Source organism: Balaenoptera ricei, chromosome 10 (genome assembly GCF_028023285.1).
Source record: "Balaenoptera ricei isolate mBalRic1 chromosome 10, mBalRic1.hap2, whole genome shotgun sequence".
Lineage (NCBI taxonomy): Eukaryota > Metazoa > Chordata > Mammalia > Artiodactyla > Balaenopteridae > Balaenoptera > Balaenoptera ricei.
In genome coordinates this window covers 69685761-69703131 of record NC_082648.1, presented here as the reverse complement: position 1 = coordinate 69703131, position 17371 = coordinate 69685761, and the positions used below count along the sequence as shown (strand labels likewise).

General features: G+C 39.5%; 1 protein-coding gene across 3 annotated transcripts in view; it reads right to left on the bottom strand.

The window, feature by feature from the left end:
• METTL25 (methyltransferase like 25) overlaps positions 1 to 17371 on the bottom strand; it is a 178432-nt gene that overhangs the window by 22624 nt on the left and 138437 nt on the right. Inside the window, exon 13 of one of the 3 annotated variants that reach the window (XM_059936622.1) lies at positions 5201 to 6503. The exons of 1 other annotated variant lie outside the window; for it this stretch is intronic. The gene's annotated coding sequence lies outside the window, so the exon portion shown is untranslated. Of the gene's footprint in view, positions 1 to 5200; positions 6504 to 14556; positions 14766 to 17371 lie in introns of those variants that run through there. One more of the 3 variants, XM_059936621.1, reaches the window with a different exon arrangement.

Sequence of the window (17371 nt, the reverse complement as noted above, 5' to 3'; positions counted from 1 at the left end):
CCAAATTTATTTGCATCCAATTCTTGTTTACCAATCAGTTAGCTCTTCAGCTCCTCTAATTCGTATAGAAAATACTGGCATTAGCATTCCATTAGAGAGAACATGCATAAGCTGGGATCATTCTGAAGGAAGAAAGCTTACCCTTGAAACTATCTACTGATGAAGCAAAAATGTCACAACTATAGCTATCATAGAATAGCAATGGAAAAATTATTTGTGTCCTTAATTCTCTAATGAGGCCTATTCAGCAGTGGGAGCAGATTTTAGGAGCCAGGAGATATTGATTCCAGTGTGTTCTGTCATTAACCCAGAGTCATTGGAGCAAGTCACTCAGTCACAGAGATTTGATAGTAATGTAGAATTAATATCTGTTTTACCTTACATCAGCATTGCTATGAAAATCATATGAAAGGAGATCTGAAAGTGATTTGAAAAGTTAAAAGTGCTAGAACTATATAAAAAGTGATTTATGCTTATGTTTGACATTATTTCAAGCATATTCTCTAGCTAAATCTTGTGACATATGAAACTGAGCTCAACAAAAATTTGAATTCCAATTTGGAATAGCACTGTAACAGATATTATCCACACTACAAACAGGAAAACAAAACAATAAAGTTTCTGTTCACTAAGTGCTGAAAGTCTAGTGTGGGAAAGGTATCAGTTATCTATTACCACAATAAGGCTGCACAATAAACCATTACAAAACCCTAAGTGAACTACAGCTTTAAATCTTTATTGCTCACCTGTCTAGGATCAGCTGAGGTTTAGCCAGGTGGCTCTGTCTTGGCTTAGCTCACTCATATATCTGAAGCTTGGCTAGTTGTCAACTAACCTAGGACGGCTTGGCTGGGGCAATTGGCTCTGCTTCATGTGTCCTCATCCTTGTGTAGATTAGCCTTGAGCATGTTCTCATGTTAGTAGTAGAGGGCAAGCTTCTGCTTACAACTTGTCTGCTACCTTCCCACTGGTCAAAGCAAGTCATGTGACTGAGCTCAGAGTCAAAGTGTGGGTGCAACCTTTCACCCACAGTGAGTGGACACTGTAAAGTTATATGGCAAACGATGCAGATGCAAGGAGTGGTCATGATTTGGGCCAATGATGCAATCTACTTTAGGAAACAAACATAGATACTGGATGATGAAGAGTTACATCCATACCTGATGCAGAGGATTATACATCATTGAAATTTTCTGAACTTTGAGTTGGATGAAATTACTGAGTGTAACTCTGAGTTGACTTCCTTGAAGGGGTAATGATTTTGTTTCATGTGTAAGAAGAAAGGCATTCACAAATGTTTAGTGGTGAAAGGGATGGATGGTGGAAAAGTCCCTTTCTCCCTAAATCTATATGGAATTGTATGACTCACTCTTGCCAATGGAATATGAGCAGGAGTAATTGTGTCATTTCCCCAATAAGATAGTTAGGAAGTAGGTGTACATTCCCTGTTCTTTCTTTCCCCTTCCCCTGGTTGGAGGCAAAGTACTTCAAGGCCCTAGGAGATGATGAGCCACAAGATGGACAGAAGCTGAGTCCCTGAATCTCCATATAGAGGAAAGTCAACTTTCAACCATCAATAAACGGCATTGGACCAGTACCTGAGTTTGAAAGAAATGGTTGTGTTAAGCCACTAACATTTTTAGACTTATTTGTCACATCGGCTAGCATTATTCTAATATCACTCAATTTTAATATAACACTATCACCAATTTAAAAAAATTTTTAAAGAATTAAAATTGTTTTTTCTTAGAAGTTTATTACAGCTTTTCACCCAAGCCTGAGAAATTAAATCACTAACATATTTCTCACCAAGTGAGTATCTAATCTGTTTGAAAGTTTCCAGCAATGGTAAGCTTACTAACTTCTGAAGCAATCATTTCTCTGTGAGAAAATTCTGTTTATAGGAAAAAATTTCCCTAGTTTCAGTTGCATATCCCTATATATCTACCCATTTGTCTATTCTAGAATTACCAGGTTTAAACTCATTCCCTTATTCTCTCTTCTGAAAGGCTGGTTTGATTTTTTTTTTTTTTTTTTTTTTTTGGCCGTGCTGCATGGCTTGTGGGATCTTAGTTCCCCGACCAGGGATCAAACCTGGGCCCCAGCAGTGAAAGCGCGAGTCCTAACCGCGGGACTTCCAGGGAATTCCCAAGGGCTGATTTTTTAATTATTTCAAGATATCTATACATTCTACCTCCAACCTATAATGTCTTTTCTTCACAAATCAATCATGCCTTAAAGAAAATAAATTAAACTTTAAACTATCTTTGGGAAGCCCAGCAGCAGTAATTACATATCAAGCTTCAATATTCTTTGTAAACTGTGATAGCCACTAGTTATACTAACTCTGTGACAGGGTAACTTATATTGTTAGTTGAGAAAACTAATACATTAAAAAAAAAAATCTAACATACAGAATGAAAGTCACAGGATATTTTGGGGCAAAAACAAACATTTGAGATTTTTAAGCATTCCAAACATAGTGGTAGAAAGAGACCACAAAGCCATTTACAAATATACAGATTTTACCATGTTGGGACTGATAACTTTTTGAGGTTTTTGTCCCAATATTTTGACATAAAGAAGGATCTGTATTAACTAAGTCAACTAGAAGAGTTTTTAATGTAATTTCTAAGAAATTCTGTTTTTTGAAGTTCTATAACCCCAGCATCTTGTATCCATTATTTGTATTTATACTTTTTTTTCTCTGACTTGAATATTGATTCAATTATGCAAAGCTTCCAAGAGGAAAGCTTCATGCTGAAAACTTCTGACCCTTTGTGCAGGTTTTACTAACCAATCAGACTTTCAGGAGTTTTTTTTCCTCCCCCTAAAATGCTAGAACATGGTACATGGCGACCTCTACTGGTTCTCAGATAACATAGCCAAAGTCACTGACAATCTCAGCAAACAGCAGCTGCTTTTGTGAGGCCTAGGGAAAATTACTAGCATGAATTGAAAAGTAAATATTTAAGAAAAATAACAGATCTCTGCTAGCTTTAATGCAGTTGCAAATTCTATATTCAGTAATTTCTTCAGTTCAAGAAATGTGTTGGGTTTTGACCCTCGCCTCCCACCTGTGTTTTACTTATTTCTGAGAATGAAAGCATAGTTGCTATAGAGTCAGGAAAACACATATTTCAGATTTCAAAAACAATTCTTGATAGTTTTACTTATTACAAAAGGAAGACAAGCTTGTTGGAAAAAAATGCAAACATTCATGAACTGATACCAGTAAAAAGGTGAAAGTCTCTTCATCAGCATTTCCCCTCCCTAGTCCTACTTTCCAGGATTCAGATTAATTTCCTATGGGAAAAAAATATTTTCCGTGTGTGGATTACCTGGCTTGGGATTTTAGGCTTAGTTTGTGTAGATGGAATTTAAGCATATGTTGGCTTTTAGAGTGACAGGGTAAGGAGGAAAAAACTACACTCTCCTTCCTTGGCCTTTAATAATTTAATACTCAGGAAGATTGCTCACAGATCTTGCCAGAGGAAAGATTTAGCTAGTTTTTTTCTCCTAAAAGTATCAGGGTGCTAACATTAATTTTCAAACAGGTGGGAAAAAGAACTCAGTGTTCTTGAATATAAGTATCCTAAATCAAGGTTTTCAAAATTAAGTACACGGTAAGAATTGTGCTCCACCAGAATTAATAAACTTATTTTTAAAATAGGCCAAATTCCATTTAGAAATGTTGCAACATCAAAAATCTCTGAATAGGGACTTCCCTGGTGCACAGTGGTTAAGAATCCGCCTGCCAATGCAGAGGACACGGGTTCAAGCGCTGGTCCAGGAAGATCCCACATGCTGCAGAACAACTAAGCCCACGAGCCACAACTACTGAGCCCATGTGCCGCAACTACTGAAGCCCGCGCGCCTAGAGCCTGTACTCTGCAACAGGAGAAACCACCACAGTGAGAAGCCCATGCACCATGAGGAAGAGTAGCCCCCGCTCGCCGCAACTAGAGAAAGCCTGCGCACAGGAACAAAGACCTAACACAGCCAAAGAAAAAAAAAAAAACTCTGAATAATAAGGCTTCTTAATTCTTCACTCATAGGACCATTTAATATTAGACATCTAACACAAACACAAGACAATGCCAAAAAACAAGCAATCTTAGTAGTTTCATGGAGTTCATGGTTTGATTTAACCTATAAAAAAGAGTATTAAAAAAGCTGTCTTATTCAGGATGAAAAAAGGAAAGCTAGAATTAAGAGTATTTTGTGCATGTAAGTTAGAAGTTTACTAGCATTTCAAGATAAGATAATAGTTTTAACTATTAGAAAATGGGTAAAATCCTAACTATATCAGGTCCTTGAAAATGTAAATTAAAAAAAGAAATTGTTTTTCAAGAAATTTATTGAATGGGTACAGAATAAAACACCATTCTCCAATAAATGTAACATTCACTAGAAGATTTAATCACTTTGTCCTAAATTACAGGAGTTTGCTGGATGTTGGAAGTTTTTGAATTAGATTTTAATGGTTGCTTAGGATAGAGAACTAGCTTGTGTTTATGAAGTGAATCAGGCTAGCGGTTTTCAGCTGTGGGTCCTCAGACCAGCTCTGGTTTGCCACAGTATTTCCCCTGGTCCACCATGAAATCAGAACACTAAGATAAACCAAGATGATTTTTCATGAAGCTCAGTACATTAAATTTAAAGAACTGCACTTTAAACTTTGTGTTTGTGCTATCAATTATCTTTTTTATGAAAAAGATAATAATGGAATAAAATAAGTAAAAATAAAATTAAAACTGATCTTATTTGGCAAAAGAAAAAGTTGACAATACTCTGGTTGCCCCCTCCCCAAACTTTTGAAATTTTTTTACGTACCTTTAAAACACCAAAGACTGTTGTCACTGCCTTGTCAGTCCTTTAAGTTTTTCAAAACGGTCATTTTACCCTAACATCTCAGGTATGCAACTTCTGAACCAAGTTTCCTCAGGTCAGAGTTCGTATAGCACTTACAGAATCCCCTATTTGACAGTAAGAATACGGCTAAAATAACATGCGACTTATCATAATTCCAAACTATTATAGAACTTCTGCATTTTGTGGAAAGATTTTTTTTTTTTTTTTTTTTGTCTTCTGGTTTTTGAGAAACACTTGTGAAATCCACATGTATATCAGTGGGATTTATCTTTCAGAATTTGGAAGATATGTTTTGCCAGTCATAAATGAACTGTAATCCCCATAGACTCAAGTTTAATTCAAAAACACTCTCTCCAGAGCTGCTAAATTTGGCAATCCACAGTCTCTCCTCCATATGCTCTCCTTAGGGGATTTTACATACATTGTCCATAATGGTTTCTACTAAGGATGTCTGGAAAAGTAGATATTATGGACACAGAAGGGCCATTAAAGGGAATTTGAAAACAGATCCATTAAATTGAAGTATACAATTGTAAGAGTCTTCAAGCTGGATGGACTCTGCTAATTGATATTCAAGGAATAACTCCATCTACCCGCAGTTTATATCATAGCGTCTAACTGCTCATGCTTGTATCGCTAACCAACCTGGTTTGGTAGTCTCCCTGGGAGAGAGGAATATCAGCAGGACGCGGTGAGCATAAAAAAGAACAGCAGATAAATAATGAATTGTCCCTAAATGTGGGCCCCATTTCCATTCCATTCTGTTGTTCAGCGCCTTCACTGTTTCAAATAGCCATCTTTTTTTCATTAATTACATCAGCGCTGCCTCTGTTATGTCTTGTTGGAAAAGAGAATAGCAAGTTTCCATTATTTCCCTTGTAGACTGTGGAATGCAGCAGCTGTTGTGTTCTGCAAACATCCAGTCATATCTTAGACTCTCTGGTCATTTTTGAGTGGATTTAAAAACACTTTTCTGTATTGTTATGCTCACTTTCCCAAAACTTGTGAGCTTGTGTTTCTTTTCATTCTCTGCTCATCTTTTGTGGCCTTACTCCCTTTTCCTCCACCTGGCTCTCATTTTCAAGCTTTGTAATAGTTCTCAAGAGCAATGCAAGTATCCCAAAGGTTTCTCTGCTGGGCCCTGTCTCAACCCTACAACACTATTTCTGAGGGGTTTGCTTTGTTTTAATTATGTTACCTTTCCTTCTGTTTAAATGATTTTCAGGACACAATCTCTCTTCTGCAGTGCATGTTGGACAGCAGCACTGTGGCCCTTGTCATGCGACACTTGGCAAAGGCAGAATTTGCAGTTTTACCTGCAGCAGCTGCCTTCACGGGTTGGAAATGACGTAGTCATAATGATTCCCTGAATGTGGACAGTACTTTGTGGTTTTGAAAGTTCTTCCCCACCCATTGTCCCATTTGACACCACAAGGATCTTACAAAGCAAATAGGATGTATGTTATTCTTCCCATTTGATAGATGAGGAGAAATATGGCCCTAAGAAGTCATGGAATCGGATCAGCAAACTCTGAGCGCTGGTGAGACATAGAACAGGAACAAGAAGTCTGGCTTCTGTCTTCGGTGTTTTCTCCCAGTGCTTTTCCTCCGGTCTCTCTTTCTTCATCCTTAAAATGGGAAACATACTACCTTTGTGTTATGAGGAAAGAATGAAAGAATCTGGGTGAGAGCCACTTAGTAAGTGCTCAGTAACTGTTTATTGTGACCCTTTGTCATATAAATCCAACAGCTAAACTGGCTGAATAACATACATACGCAGCTGCTCTCTGGCTGCATGCAGCAGGATGTATTGCTCCTCAAAGGAGAGCTTTTGAGCAGCCACTGACTGAACTACGTTAATTAGAAATTGACGTTTGGTTCCAGCAGCACAGCAGCAGCAATCCTCCTCCCCTCGCTCCCACAAGGGAAACGATACATATAGGTTGATTCTTCTACACAACACAACCAGCTAACCCAACACAGTATGGTGCACATGTGGATAACAGACTCTGCATTTATAGTATCCAGTCTCATGATTTACAAGCTGTATGATCATGGTCTGGACAAATTATTTAATCTCTCTGTGCCTCAGTTTTTCCTCTCCATAAAATGTGCATACTGAGGCTTATCAAATGGGTTTGTCGAGGGGAATAAATGAGTAAAATAGGGATGTTTAATTTAAAAATTTGACCAGGGCACCAAGGTATGGTAGCTACCAGATATAACAGATCTTCAAAATGCAAAATTTTCAAGTCCATTGCAAAGAAAATACTTGAGTCCATTGACGTTATGAGCCCTTTACCTGGGTCCTTCACTGAGAGCAGCGATATGAAAACAACAAAAGGGCTGGGATTTGGAGAGGGTCTATCAGGAGATTTTCCCGGGTGAGAGCTGCACTCTTACCTCCCCCCACGGGGAGGGGTGTGGTGGTGCAGCCTCCCCAAGGCAGGCCTGGTGAGAGGGGCTTGCCTGGAACCACTCAGAGAGTACGGTAGGTGTCCCTGGGCCCCAGGGACTGTAGCCCACAGCACGCCTGAGAGAGTGAGAGCAGCTGATGACAACAGAGCAGAGAGTTGCCTCTGGGCAGTAACTGCACCTGCCCTGTAGCAAGTTAAGGTGTACGGATCCTGGGGACTAGTTGTGGAAACTATGGCTGTGAGGTCAGCCTCCGGTTGTTTTTAAAGGGATTCCACTCGAGTACACGGTGCGCGGGCAAAGGAAATGGTAGGCACACGTGACTATCCTGGCTGGGGCAGGGACTGAAGTATGATGGAGAGGCTCAGTCAAAGCTGAGACCCAGCCCATGATAAGAGAGTTTCAGCGGAGGGATCTGGGAGGGAGTCCCCAGGGCTGGAAAGGTTCCCGGGAGAAAACGTGTGAGTGCCTGTTGGGGAAAACTTTTCCTGTTCCCTATTCCTCCTTCCACGAGCCTTCCTGCATTGTAAGTAGCTAACCAAAGGCAGACAGACCAATGGGGACGCGGAGGCAGGAGAGTTTTCCCTTTAAATCAAGTTTAAACCTCGACTATAACACAATAACATACGTTTATTTTATTTTATTTTCATTTTTTTCAACATCTTTATTGTAGTATAATTGCTTTACATTGTTGTGTTAGCTCCTGCTGCATAACAAAGTGAATCAGCTATATGTATACGTATATCCCCATATCTCCTCCTTCTTGCATCTCCCTCCCACCCTCCCTATCCCACCCCTCTAGGTGGACACAAAGCACGGAGCTGATCTCCCTGTGCTATGCGGCTGCTTCCCACTAGCTATCTATTATACATTTGGTAGTGTACATATGTCCATGCCACTTTCTCACTTCGTCTCAGCTTACCCTTCCCCCTCCCCGTGTCCTCAAGTCCATTCTCTACGTCTATGTCTTTATTCCTGTCCTGCCTACGTTCTTCAGAACCATTTTTTTTTTTTTGATTCCATATATATGGGTTAGCTACGGTATTTGTTTTTCTCTTTCTGACATACTTCACTCTGTATGACAGACTCTAGGTCCATCCACCTCACTACAAATAACTCAATTTCGTTTCTTTTTACGGCTGAGTAGTATTCCATTGTATATATGTGCCACATCTTCTTTATCCATTCATCTGTCGATGGACACTTAGTAACATATGTTTTAAATCATAAATTAGGTTGTGTTTATGACTTGAAGTGAGTGTAGGACTATTAACTAAATAGAACTTGTAAAGTCACAGGCTGGCCCAAGACACCATCCAAATAGGGAAAGGAACAGCCCCACTGAGCAGGACTAAAAGGAGAGAAGGAGAGACAGGAACCAGGTTATTGTGTAATTAAATCTGATGGCTTCCGATTAAGATCAGTTAGATAAAGAATCTTGAATATAGAATGTTCACCAAGCTATTAGTATTCTTTTTCCTTTACTCTGAAAGCCTATTTTCTTACCTGAAAAGTAAAAAATTTGAATGCGAAAGAATATTAACAAGTAAAGTTTAAATATTTAAAATCTCTCACCCAATAGAATAAAAAGAGAGCCATCATTACTTCCAGTAGTAAGGAGCTCACTACCTCATTAAACTATTAGAAACCTACAGATGCTACAAAGTTTGTTCTTATATCAAAACAAAATCCATATTCGTGTAATTTCTATCCATTTGTTTATGTTTTATCCCCTGGAGGAACACAGATCATGAAATTCTGTGGTTTTCAGGTTTTTTTCTCTCTTCCACATAATGTTAGAAAACAGTTACATCTTCCCTTATTCTTTATTTTCAGCCTAAATATTACTGTTTCCTTCGATTCTTTTTCATATAATGTATCACACTTCTCATCTTGATCTCCCTCCTCTGCAGTTTTTCCGGTTTGTCAATTTCCCTCCTCCTGAATTGAACACAAGGCTGGATCTAACCTGAGAGCAGAGCTACTTTAGCCATCATATAATGTGCATATTAGGTTTGTGGTCAACTCAGACGTCTCAAGTTATTTTCTTAGGAAATAGCCCCAAAAGTCAGGTCCTCTTTATTCTGTACTCATACAGCTGGTTATTAAAAAGTGAAGCAAAAAAAAATGTACTTTGTTATACTCCATTTTGTCAGTTTTACCCTAGTGTTCCAGGCTTCTGAAAATATTTGGAATCTCTCTTCTGATTCAGACTGATTTTTTAGAAATTATTTTTTCTCTATCCCAGCTTTGGCCATTTGATAAGCATTCTTCTAATCTGCATTTAAGGCACTGATTTAAAAAAAAATTTAAGAGGACGATTATTTTCCAATGAACATCCTTGGATGTGTAGATACTTGTGCACAGTCGGTGCATTTCACCAGGTCATATACTCCAAAGTGCAATTATTGGGTGATAAAATATAAGTATTTTCATTTTATTAGATGTTGATAAATTGCACATTTTTAAGATGTTAAATACAATTTGGTTACAATTAACTTTCTTTACATGAGGGAGTTGCTGTTCGTGAAGTCAGAGTTTACGCTTACTGTGTAAAACAGGCCATGGAATGCATGTGACAATGACACCCAGTGTGTAGGGCTGGACAAGCCAGCTGCACGGTCCAGATTCCCATGAGGGCAACAGTGGTGATCTCATCGCACTGGCTTGTACCATGATTTTGGCTTTGGTCTGACCTTGTTTCGGCCCACATTCTAAGCGTGGTTATTTGACTTTATGGTGCTTCTATGAGCTAAACTTTATTCATTAAAAAAAACTCCATTTCTGTTTAAATGTAAGGCCAGAATTATTTTCTGTTGCTTATGGCTAAGAGGGTATCGCAACTCTTTTCCTATTTCTTCTTAAACGCTCCTTTCCATTTCTTTCCCCAACAGTTTCAGAGTAAGATTTCACTCCTCTGTTAATACGCATATTTATACATATTTGGACACTCCCACAAACTGAACAACTGCTATCCCAAATGAGATCCACTCAGTTTTTTTCCTATGCATGTCCAGGCTGCTTCTTCAGCTAGGAAATTCAGCAGAATGGGGTTTCCCAGCCTTCCCACACTCTGTATTCTTTCTTCTCTTCTTTCGTACTCTGCTCTTTGTTTGATTTTGATTTTGTTTCCATGCTTATTTCTCACACAGGCAACGAAACAAAACCCTTTAATAAAGGAATATGGTATCAATGGCCATTAAAATTAGCAAATTTAGCAGTGATCAATACTTGGAGGAGAAAGTTGCATGTGGATGAAAAACACACTGTAATTGTTTTCCTGTTGGAAGTAAATATTTTCAGCACCGCGCATAAATGGTAAGTCACAAAAGTAAAATAATAAGAATGCATTGCATGCTTGTTGGCCTCCTGGACTTAAGCTCCGTTCTGGCTCCTTTAGTTTGCTTTGCAGATTTATACTCGAATCCACTGATTGTATATCTTATAATTTGTTTCTCAAAGGACAATTTTATTTCCTTTACTTGCTAGTTTTCAGGAAAGGGAATGCCATTTTTGGTACACAGCTGCATTTTAATAGGAGTATTTTACACAAACATTAAAAAGTGGTTGAATTGGGAGTATCTCTAAAAATTCTGGTCACCAATTCTAATGTGTGTGTGGGGGGGGGGTTTCCACACCACCAAGAAGCAATTCTCTGACACCATCTGCATGGCCTACACTTCAGCTCAATCCTGACCCTCCCTAGAGAACAGCATGAACTCCTACAGATTAAGGGCTCAGTCCCACAAAACCCCCTTCTCCCACATCAGATGCAAGTCACAAGCCCAGGTTGTTACCTGTGCTTCTGACCAACCAGCTATGGATTGGAGGTTCCAATGAGCATCTCACAGAACTCAGAAAAACAATTTACTCGCTAGATTACTGGTTTACAATTAAAAGGTATAACTCAGGATCAGCCAGGTAGACAAGAGTGTAGGGCAAGGTATGGAGAAATGGCGAGCAGGTCACTGTCTCCCCACTTCCACGCGTTCACCAACCCAGAAGCTCTCCAAACGCTGTCCTTTACGGTGTTTATGAAGGCTGCGTTACATATGTGTGATTGATTAAATCACTGACCCCTGGTGATTGATTCAACCTCCAGTCCCTCTCCCCTCCCCAGAGGTGGGGTGGGATTGAAATCTCCAACCCTCTAATCACTGGGTTGGTTCCCCTGGCAACCAGCACCATCCTTAAGTGCTTACAAAAGTTACCTTATTGACATAAACTCAGGTGTGGTTGAAAGGAGTTTGTTAGGTATATTAAGACACCTTTAACACCCTTATCACTTAGGAAATTCAAGAGTTTTAGAAGCTCTGTACCAGAAACAGGGACAAAGACCAAATACATGTTTAATCATAATATAACATTCTTGTTAGTTTCCAATAAGTTGTATCTGAAAAGACTGAATCTCAGCATTAAGTTACCAAATAAAAAAGAAGAGTATCTCAGACTAGAGCCTCTGGTCCCTACATCCTCAAAAGGCTTCTGAACAAAGCATCTAATCTGAATTGCTGAGGGTAAGCCTCTGGCATCTAGTTTTTACAAACCCCAAGTCATTTCACTGCACAGCCTCTGTCGACAATTAGTGACCTAGTAGAAGGTTAATAACAAACACTGTGGTGGACTTACTGGCATTGCTGGCCTGGCGTCCCTTCTCTCTCCTGGTGCAGCCATCCTGATTTCCTTCTGGGGAGACACGCTCAGCCAATAGTTCAAAAGGGGCTGACCCCAGGCTGCCTGCTCCGGGGGGGAGATATGTAACTCAGGCTTAGCCAATCCACAGTGATTGGTGCAGGGATAGGTATCTGACTCAAGCAAGCCCTGTAAGGCTTGATTGCAACCCTTCTGTTAGAACTGTGGGTGAAGAGAGACGCATTCTTCCCCCTGGGATTTCATTAGGCTTATGCGCCAGAATCACTAGGATCAGCTAGTGACCTAGAATTGCTCGGTCAGCTTGAGCGGTGGGGGCATGTAGAGGATGCTGAGCTAAGAATGAAATCAATTCGGAGGAAAGCAGAACAAGAGTGGGCGAAAGGGACAGAAGGAGGGCAAGAGAGAGTGAGAGAGCGAGAGAGAAAAAGCTAGAGTATTATATTGGTATTTGAGCCCCTGAATCCATCTGTATCTGAACTAGATTAGCCCTAGGACTTTTCAGAGCCATAATGCGTCTTAGTCTGCTCAGGCTGCCATAACAAAATACCATACACTAGGTGACTTAAACAATAGAAATTTATTTCTTATGGTTATGGAGGCTGGGAAATCCAAGATCAAGGTGCCAGCAAAGTAGGTTTCACTTGAAGGCTTCTTCTCTTGGTTTACAGGCAGCCTCTATGCTGGTGTCTGCATATGTGTGTGTGTGTGTGTGTGTGTGTGTGTGTGTGTGTGTGAGAGAGAGAGAGAGAGAGGGAAAGAAGAAGAAGAAGGAGGAGAAGGGGGGAGGGGAAGGGGGAGAAGAGGGAAAGAGAAAGGTCTCTGGTGTCTCTTATTATAAGGACACTAATCCTATCATACCAGAGCCCTACCTTTATGATCTCATTTAACCTTAATTACCTCTTTATAAGCCCTATCTCCAAATACAGTCACATTGGGTGTTAGGGCCTCCGCATTATGAGCTTTGGGGGGATAAAATTCAGTCCGAAGCATGACACAATAAATTCCCTCTCCTCCTTTTTTTCTGAAGGCATTGGGTTGGATTTTCAGTCACTTAATATGACAGAGTTCCAAATGCTATATAGCCACTGCTGTTGACTTCAGCACTCCACTCATTCCATTTCTGTCCTTATGAGTCTGTCTGCCTTCCTAAGCAGACCAGTGCAGTGCGCAAAAAAGCCTTTAGGACAGAAGAGGCCATCTAGTGGGGTGGTTTAGAGCATGGCCTCTGGAGTCTGAGCTGGGTTTGAATTCCAGCTCCTTCATTCACTTAACCTCCCTCTGGGTGTGTGGACTCACCTATAAGTGGTATGGACAAAAGTCCTTACCTCTGGAATTATTATGAGGATTTGATGCATTAATATTCATAAACTACCTAGAACAGTGCCTGGCACTGCGCTACAATGATGTTTGTTAAATATCAGGTCTATACATACATACCTGTGTTAAATCTCTGCTTGTGCATTTATTAGCGTGTGACTGCACGTTACCTAACTCTTCTGAGCTGTTCCCTTCGAGTGATAGCACATATAAATTTACTAGCACAGGTCCTGACATAGTGAACACTCAATAACTGGCATGTGAACAAATGGATAAGTTGCAATTAAAAAAAGAAGTTCCCCTTTTTGTGTTGAAATTTTCACTTTGAACTTGAGTATATTTAATTTGGAATTCCTTTATAGATTTATTAGATTCATCTATTTTTCTCTCGACTTCAGAAAGCATTAGTTATCTAATGCCCAAATATAATTATATGGAAATGACAGTTGTGTCCAAATGAGATGGAATAATTTAGACGAGCATTTGATAACAGTGCTTTCCACAATTCTTAAGAAATCTGTTGCTGAAAAAATACCAGGGCAAAGTGGAAGTCTAACAGGAGCTGTGTAAATTAGCGATTATTTAGATAGATTACTTTTCTAAGAAACTTTCTGTAATGGAACAAACCATAGACTGCTTATTAAAATTATACTCTATTAAAAGTAAAGACCAGAAAAGCAGAATGGGTTGCCTCTTTCTTGTTTAATCAAAGCAGGGGTTTGTTCAAAGTCAGGGTTCTACCTGACTTTAGATGAAATTTATATCATGGAATTCCACATGAAAGGATCTCTTGAACTGCTGACTTAAGTTGGGAAAAGAAGATGATAACTGTGTGATTTTGCAGCCAGATTCACATTATAAATTAAAATTTTCCACTTTGTCCAAGTTGGTGACTCTCAGAAGCAGACCTCTCTTTCTCATCAGGGAAATGGATTCCTGTCCCAAACAAACAGGCTATGAAGGTTATTCAAAATTTTGTTTCCAATTTTCACTTAAATTTTTTCTATTTTAAAAGTATTCCTACAAAAAGTCAAACAATAAAGATATGTTTAAAGAAAAAGTTGTGTCCTTCATCCTCCATTTCCCCCTCTATTCTTATCTGTCTGAGGTAACCAGTGTCTTCAGTGTATTTCCTTTTTTAATGAAAGTGGAATCATATTGTACACATTACTGTCTCTTGCTTTTTTTTTTTTTTTTTTTTTTGTATGTGATTAACATCCCTCCTCCAGGGCAGTACATGTAGCTCAAACACATTCTTTACATAGTGGCATAAAATTTCAAGTAAGCATCACCAGATTTTATTCACTAGACCATTTAAATTTTTTTCAGATTTTTTTTTTTTTGTCACCACAAAGGATGTCAATAAACACGCACATGTTCTTACATTGACAAAAAACACAAAATGAGATTTCTCTAATGTGCAGTGATTTTAGGGTAATTTCAAGATGATACCACATCCTTCCAACACAGTAAAAGGAAATAATGACCTTTGTGAACAGAGGACTCTGAAAAAAAAAATAAAAGAATGTAAGGAATACATTTAAATAATTTAGGTCACAAGTGATCCCATTCACTTTTGCAATGTGGTGCGTGTTGTATTCAACCTCTGTAAATCATTTCTAGATCTATGAAGAGGGCCATGAAGTCTCCATACTCATTGGAAGGCCTTGGGTAGTTTCTCAAAGTATGGTTCCTAGAGGCACACTGGTGGGGATCACACACATGTTCACAGTGAAGATTCCACTGCCCACCACCTGGAGATTTTTATTTAGTGGGTTTGGAGTGGGGCCCCGGTAGCTTCACATTTCAACCAAAAATTCCCAGGTGGAATTCCCAGGTGAAAGCCTTGGAGTTTGTAAGCTTGGGACTAGATTGGGGGTCAGCCAAATTCAGCCTTCCACCTGTTTTTGATGGCCTGTGAGCTAAGAATGGTTTTTACATTTTTAAATGGTTGAAAAACAATCAAAAGAAGAAGAATATTTCATGATACGTGAAAATTAAATGCAATTCAAATTTCAGTGTCCATAAATTAAGTGTTACTGGAACACAGCCACACCCGTACATCCTGTACCTATGGCGGTTTTTGGGCTACAACAGCAGAGTTGAGTAGTTGCCACAGAAACCATCTGGCCACAGAGCCAAAATATTTACAATCTGGCCCTCTATAGGAGAAGTCTGCCAGCCCTTGAACTAGATGGTCTCTGAGGTCCCTATCCTTTCTGAATGTATTTTATTCACTGTCTTATTTACCTCCTTCCAAATGCAAATGCACCGCCAAACCCTAGAGCTGGCACAGACCCCTGGAGGTGCAGAGTATGGGTGGAGATCAGACACCAGGAGGAGTTATAGCTTAGGAGGCAACGTGAGCCATGTAGAATAAATTACACATTAGCACAGTCAGAAAGTGAGTACAACTGCACCAGCTAACCATTTCATGCCACCTTACACGCAACGGACTCTGGTTCCAGTGCTCCCACACACTGGCTCATGGAATCCTTGCAACAACAACTGTGATGTAGGTGCTATCTTTATCCTCCTTCTACAGTTGAGGAAACTGAGGAATGGAAAGGTTAAGTAACTGGCCTAAGCGTACGTTATTATAAGTAGCAGAGTGGGAATTTGAACCGAGGTAGTCTAGCTGCAGTGTCTGGGCATAAAACCACTAAGCCATTACTGCAGGCGATAAGGTGAAAGTCATTTAAAGGTAAAAATCACCATGTTTGGACTCATATCTCAATTCCAATTTGAAAGTCAGGGTAGTGCGAGGCTACCCTCTGGTGAACATGACCTCACCTTTTTACCCAGGGTCACAAGGTCAAATATCCTCAGGGCCGGTTGGGAGGTCACTGAATGAGGAGCACTGCCGTCTCAAACACAGCTGTTTTTCCTACTTTGAAGAGCACCGTGCAAACAGAGCCTTTTCATCACAGGAAAACAGCTGTGTGAGGAGTGATGGTAATTGGCAGTTGAAGGGCAAGGAAACAATCACGTGTGGTGAGGACCGTGCGTGGCTGGAGAGGAAGCGCCCCATCGAGAAAGGGCCCGCTAGTCACCTCTAGCTTCTTCCTGACATGTAGAAATGAGGGCAATCCAGATTTTGGTAGTGTGATCTCCCAACATTTAAGAGTTCAGCCATTAATTCAAATATTAAAAACAAACAAAGAAAACACACTGTCTGGGCCAAACAAAGTAAGATTTCAAGTCACCCGTGTGGGACCCATGCTTTAGTAATTTTCTCTTTAGGCTAAATCATCTTAATGCCAAACCTTTCCAAACGGATCTGTAGGCCCAGACCTTTAATCAGAGCATGGCTGCCCCCTTGAACTGGTGCCAAGTTTTGCAGTCAACTGTAGTTGATGAGAGCTACAAAGTTACCTTCAGATGTCCGAGTCCTACCTGTCAGATACTTATGCTGTGATCAAGCCTAATGCCCTCCTTATGTATGTTACAAGAAATGTCTGCTTTATATTAGTAGACAATCTTTACCAGGGCTGGCAGCATTGATAAGTGCTTTTCCTTAATGGAAGAGCATATTTTCATAGCTTTTCCAGGAGTATCTTGGTGCTTTTAATGGAACCATGATCCATCCCCTTAGTTATTCTTCAATCACACAATGCTTATTTCATTGAATATAATAGCTCATGCCCATTCACTGATGGCCCCCAAATAAACCTCTTTTTTGAAATTTGAAAGTGCTCCAGAGTAGAGTACACAACAAGGAAAAGAACAAAACAGAAAAATGCCAGTTGTTAAGTTGAAGCAAAAAAAATAATGTTCGGAGTACTGTAAACTTGAGTGATAAATCACTGTTAATAAAATAATTTAAAAACATCCGTCACTCTGACAATCTGAAATCATATTTAAATCGTTTAGACATTCTATGAAAAATCTACCTAAAGAACTTTCAGATCCCATAGGAAACAATTTTTTATAAAACAATATTTTAAAATATTTTCCGTGAGATTCTATACAGAAAAACAGTGCCTTAAATGGAATTTCAAAATCAATCAAAATTTATTGCTCAACTTTGACGTTTATGTGTTCCAGTTGGAGTTCATGGACTCTGCACAAAGTAAGCATTATTTTGAATATTTTCAGTTACTTTAATATA